The 6,342-nt window shown below is 42.7% G+C and overlaps 1 pseudogene; it reads left to right on the top strand.

Annotated features, from left to right (window-relative positions):
* The window catches only part of LOC102868252, a 15,326-nt pseudogene extending 9,170 nt beyond the window's left edge, over positions 1 to 6,156 (top strand).
* Positions 6,157 to 6,342: the final 186 nt, after the last annotated feature.

The following is a 6,342-nucleotide window of genomic DNA, read 5'->3' as shown; positions in this document are numbered from 1 at the left end:
TGTGTTATCAGATGACACAACCCTGCTTGCTGAAACTGAGGAGGACCTGAAGCACTTGCTGCAGAGGGTTAAGGACTGCAGCCTCCAATATGGATTGAGGCTCAATATCAAGAACACAAAGATTCTCACCACTGGGTCAATTGGCAGCATCAGGATGGATGGTGAAGAGATTGAGATTTTTCACAGCTTTAGTCTGCTTGGATCCACAATCAACACTCTTGGCATCAGCAGCCAGGAAATTAAAAGATGCATTGTGATGGGAAATCTGCTGTTAGGGACCTCTCCAGGTTACTGAAGAGCAATCGTGTCTCTCTGGAGACAAAGGTGCATTTGATGCAGGCCATGGTCTTTGCAATCACTTGTTATGCGTCAGAGAGTTGGACAATGACTAAGGAAGATAGGAGAATTGATGTCTTTGAGCTTTGGTGTTGGAGAAGATTATTAAGGGTACCATGGACTGCTAAGGAAACAAACAGATTCATCCTGAAAAGGGTTAAACTGGGCTGCTTCTTGGAGGCAAGTGTTCTGAGGCTTTGTCTGACATACTTTGGTCATATTGTAAGGAGATACCAGTCCTTGGAGATGACATCATGCTTGGGAGGGTGGAGGGACAGACAGCACAGAAGGGGAAGGCTCTGTAGGAAATGGATTGATTCGATGACTGGGGTAATCGGGATGAGTGTGTTGGAGACAGTGAGATTGGCACAGGATAGAATAGAGTTTAGGGATGTTATACATAGTGTCGCTATGGGTCGCAAGCCACTCGACAGCACATAAGAACAATAACAACTGTGCCACTATCCTCCAGGCCATCTGTGTCCTTCACTTAATGGGAAGGAAAGGTAATAAGGAAGGTTTTGATTCCAGGATTTTCATCCTAAAAAGGAAATTTACCACATTTCACTGGTCTCACACATATGGTCACACACTAAGCAGTAAGAGGATTAGGAAGTAGTCTAGTTCTGTGTCCATGAAATAGGTGAAATGAATAAGTAGCCAATATAATCAGTAAAGCAATCTCGTGTATGGGGAGTCGTTGCAGGTATCAGGTAAGTTATTACATTTAGAAGATATGCTACTTTTTAGGTGTCATAAGGAGAAAGTTGGACCTAGTTAAGAAAAAGAAACAAAATTGGACTAAATCAGATATGGGACTTGAAGCAGTATTTTTTAACCACAAGTGTGAAAGTAACCAACAACTCTGAAGACATCTGATAAAGTAGAATTTAAGGTTCTACTTAAAGTTTCAGTTTCTAATGCTGTTGTTGTTATGTGCCGTCGAGTCGCTTGCGACTCATAGCTGCCCTATGTACAACAGCCCTAAACCCTGCTCTGTCCTGTGCCAATCGCACTGTCTGTGATACACCCATCCCGATTACCCCAGTCATTGAATCCATCGAACTCATAGAGGGCCTTCCCCTCCTGTGCTGCCCCTCCACCCTCCCAAGCATGATGTCCCTCTCCAAGGACCAGTCCCCCCTTACAACATGTCCAAAGTATGTTAGATGGAGCACTAAAATTAAAACAAAATTTCAAAAATCCTGAATACAAGTAAAACATTAATTAGGGATAAGGTGTGAAGTTACCTAGTTCATTTCATTATGGATAGTAATCTGTTGTTTTTGTAGATACCATTGAGTGGAATCTGACTCTTGACAACCCTATGAATAACAGACCTTAGCCCTCTTCTATCCTAGGTCCTTATCATCATCTCTGACATACTTGAGCCCTTTGCTCCTGTCATTTTGTCAATCTGTCTCATTTCGTGTATCCCTCTCCTTCACTAGCCCCCAATCTTTCCTAGTAATGTTCCTGACCAACAACAACAACAACAACAAAACACAAAAAAACCAAACAAACACCTCTCCTAGCAACATGTCCAAAGTATGTGAGACAAAGCTTCACCATCCTTGTTTCCAATAAGCACTACAGCTACACTTTTCCCAAGACATATCTCTTCCTTTGACAGTCCACAGGATATTTTGCGTTATTCTCCAGGACCAGAACTGAAAGACATCATCATCCTTATTCATTGTGCAGCTCTCAAATGCATGGAAAGTGATTTAAAAGACCTGGCCTAAACTAAGTGCACTTTAGTGTTCAAACACATATTATCCATCCTCAATAATTTGTAAAAGTCCTTGACAGAAGACTTGCCCAATGCAATATGTTTCCTAATCTCCTGACTGTTCGTATCACGGGTGTATATAATGGATCCAACTAAGGTGAAATAATGGAAAATTTCACTCTTTTCTCCATCTATCATAATGTTGCTCATTGGTACAGTGGAGAAGATTGTTTGTCTTCTCAATGTTGAGATCCAATCCTTCGTGAAGGTTATAGTCCTTAATTTTCTACAGCAACTGTTTAAAAGCTTCCTCTCAGCAAATAAAGTTGTATTATCTGTGGTATACAGGTTGTTGATGAGTCTTCATCCTATCCTGATGCCACATTCTTCTTCACAGAGTCCAGCTTCATTAATTAATTGCTCAACATACAGACTGAACAACTATGGAGAAAGGATACAACCATGATGAATACTTTTCCTGATTTTAAACCCTGAAGTGTCCCCTTACTGTACTTGGAGAAGAACTCTTTTTTCAAGGTGTATGTTTCATATGAGCATAGTGAAGTGTTCTAAGATTTCTATTCTTCTCAAGGTTACTCATGTTGTTGTTATTGTTATGTATCCTTGCATCAAGTACAACTCATAGTGACCCTGTGAATAAAAGCTTTGAGCCCTGTTCTATCCTGTACCATCCTCACACTTCTTGACACACAAGAGCCTACTGCAGCAGTCACTATGTTAATCCACCCGATCAAGAGTCTTCCTCTCCTTCACTGACCCACCACCCTTTCAAGTATCATGTCCTTCTCCAAGAAATAGCCCCTCCCAGCAACATGCCCAAAGTATGTGAGGCAAAGCCTCATAATTCTTGCCTCCAAAGAGCTCTCTGGCTGCACCCTCTCCAAGACATAGCCGTTTGTTCTTTTAGATGTCTATGGGATGTGCAATCCTCTTCTCCAACACCACAGCTCAAAGGCATCAATTCTTCTGTCATCTTTTTTGTCCAGCTTTCAAGTCTTAAATTACTATTATAATAAACTATGACTAGCATTCCATTATAACATATTCCAAAGAGTATTCTAAGGGAATATTAGGTATTGTTGTTGTTGTTGTTGTTATGTGCCGTCGAGTTGCTTTTGACTCATAGTACAAAAGCCCTATGTACAAAAGCCTTAAACTCTGTCTGTCCTAGTCTGTCATAATTGTAATTTAAGAAATTATAAGTTAGGGGCAATCTATTCCTCAAATTGAAGAGGGAAAATATGTGTTATGTTGAGGAAAATGAAAAGTGAAGTACTACAGACTAAATTGCTTCAGAGAATTTTGTAGTAATAATTATTTTAGAAGGATCTTAATGGCACTATTGTTAAAGCACTTGGCTACTACCTCAAAATATGCTTTTCAAACTCACTAGCTATTTTATTAGAGAAAAATGTGACATTTCACTTCTTTAACATTTGATTGCTTTGAAAACAATATTGGACAGTTCTACTCTAACCTACAGAATCACCATGGATTGGAATAGAGTCAAGGGCAACGAGTTTGCTGGTTTTTTTTTTTTTAATTTTGGTTTGACTAACAACTGTTCTTGGCTAACTTTAAGCCATACAACATTTAGTTGCAGATATTTTGTTTTCTGGAATAGATCTTGGGAAGAATATGCTCTATAACAAGAATCCTGAACTATAGATTTATTTTCAATCTTCCTGCGGTTGGGAACTGTCAGGACACCAGTTGCTTAAATTACTTCCTAATTTTTTCTGTGCCCTTGGAAAGTTGAGTCAACTCAGAGTTGGAAGTTTAAAGCTTTGTGAAAAATATACATGTCATGATCACTTCCTCTACTAAGTTTCTATTCTTTTATGAGGGGATTTACCTTTCAACATTGATGCTTCAGGGGTCATTTAATTAGCTCCTTATCTTGGTTATTTACTCCAAAATGAGTATGAGAATGACAGAGTGTTAAGAATCCCCTGCATTTGACCTAACTCTCTTACTCTTAAAGATATATAGTGGCATTTCACTTATGAAAACATAATTTTACTCCTAGAAATGCATATTATCTTGTCATAATTCATTGGACCAAATATCTAATCTTTTTTCATTATTTTAGTCTTGATTTTCCTCTCCTCCATGTCTTCCAGTTCTAAAATAAAAGACTTTTACATCTTTGTCTAAGAAATACACAATGAATTAAATCTTTCAATAAGATACAGGAAGGAAAAAGTACATGAATGCAAAAAGTTCTGAATCTCATTCAGCCCAAAAGTTAACACAATACAGCCTACAGGTAAAAATTAATCCTCTCACCAACTACTGCAGAACTGAGGAACACAGGCTGGCTCTTACACTTACAGTCCATTGTTACTGTTGTTAGGCAATGTCTAGTTGAGCATGACTCATAGTGACCCTATAAACAAAAGATCTGAGCCCTGTTCTTTCCTGTGCCATCCTCACACTCCATGACACTCAAGAACCTATTGCAATCAATCAGTTGAACTGGTTTTTGTATCTCCTTCACCGAACCTCCACTCTTCTCATAACCATATCCTTTTCCAAGGAATAGGACCTCCTAGCAACATGTCCAAAGTACATGAGGCAAAACCTCATCATTCTTGCTTCCAAAAAGAACACCAGCTATATCCTCTTCAAGACATTCTCGACAGATTTTTTGCTGTGTTTACCTCGTTGGGTTCCAATTCTGTTGGCATGCAACGTGTTCTAGGCTGCAGTCTGTGCGAGGACCTGCATCCCCGGTCCGGCCCGGCCTGGCAGGAGGCAGAGGCAGCAGGCGGTGCAGGGGGTGGGGGTGGGGGGGGCATGTTGCTGTAACCAGTGACTCAGAGGATTTACGATGGACAGTGCACCTGGAGGGCCGGCTCCGCAGGGTGAACCATGCTGCAGTTGCTATTGGGCATTGGGTCTACTCCTTCAGGGGTACTGTTCTGGTGAAGACTATGAGACGCTGAGACAGATTGATGTGCACATTTTCAATGCAGCGTCCTTGCGTTGGACAAACCTGCCCCTTGTGAGGCCTGCCACCATGGACAGGCTCCTGTAGTACCTTACATGCGATATGGACACTCGACTGTCCTCATTGATGACACAGTCTTTCTTTGGGGCGGGCGGAATGACCCGGAAGGGGCCTACAACGTTCTCTATGCCTTTGACATCAATACTCATAAGTGGTCCACACTCCGAGTGTCGGGAACACTTCCTGTGGCCCGGGATGAGCATTCAGCCAGTGTCCTGGGCAAGACCATGTACATTTTGGGGGGCTACGAACAGCTGGCAGACTGTTTTTCCAATGACATTCACAAGCTAGATACCAACACCATTACGTGGACCTTTATTGGCACAAAGGGGAATTCTGCGCACTGGAGGGACTTCCATTCAGCCACCATGCTGGGAAATCATATGTACGTCTTTGGGGGTCGTGCCGACAGCTTTGGGCCATTCCACTCTGACAATGAGATTTACTGCAACCACATCGTGTCTCTGACACCGGGACCGAAGCCTGGATGGACTGCCCACCCACCTCAGTGCTGTCTGAGGGACGCCGGAGCCACTCAGAGTTCAGATATAATGGAGAGCTGTACATCTTTGGCAGCTATAATGCAAGACTGAATCGGCATTTCCATGACCTCTGGAAGTTCAAGCCTGTGACCTTTACTTGGAAGAAGAATGAACGAAAGGGGACGGTGCCCTGTCCCCGTCGGCGCCAGTGTTGCTGTATTGTTGGTGACAAAATTGTCCTCTTTGAGGCTACCAGTCCTTCTCCTGAAGAGGGCCTGGGAGATGAATTTGACCTCATAGATCATTCTGACTTGTGCATTTTGGATGTCAGCCCTAGTCTGAAGACCCTGTGCAAACTGGCCATGATTCAGTATAACCTGGACCAGTCCTGTCTGCCCCATCATATCAGGTGGGAGCTGAATACCATGGCCACCAACAGCAATATCAGTCGTCCCAAGTTTCTGCCGTCTTCCCACCTGAGCCTGCTGTTGTCTACACTGCCCCCTGACCATCTCTCACCCGCCTGTTCCTTTGAATCCTGGACTCCTTACACCTCCACATGGAGTTGCTGAACTAGAGGTGTTTTCTGTGCTGTGAACTCAGTGGAGAGTCACTGCGGAGAGGGCTAGGTCTCTCCCCATTTGGGGCCAAACACCTCTTCCCCTTGGTGCTTTGTCTCATCCACACTTCTCCAACTACTCCTGGGCCTCTCTGCTCTGTCCCTGGCCAGTCACCCTGGGAAGGGAAAAGAAAGGGGA

The sequence above is a fragment of the Elephantulus edwardii genome, unplaced genomic scaffold, assembly GCF_000299155.1.
Source record: "Elephantulus edwardii isolate Elephantulus edwardi_28Jun2011 unplaced genomic scaffold, EleEdw1.0 scaffold00500, whole genome shotgun sequence".
Taxonomy (NCBI): domain Eukaryota; kingdom Metazoa; phylum Chordata; class Mammalia; order Macroscelidea; family Macroscelididae; genus Elephantulus; species Elephantulus edwardii.
Note: the sequence above shows the minus strand (reverse complement) of the source record. Positions and strands in the feature narration are given on the sequence as shown.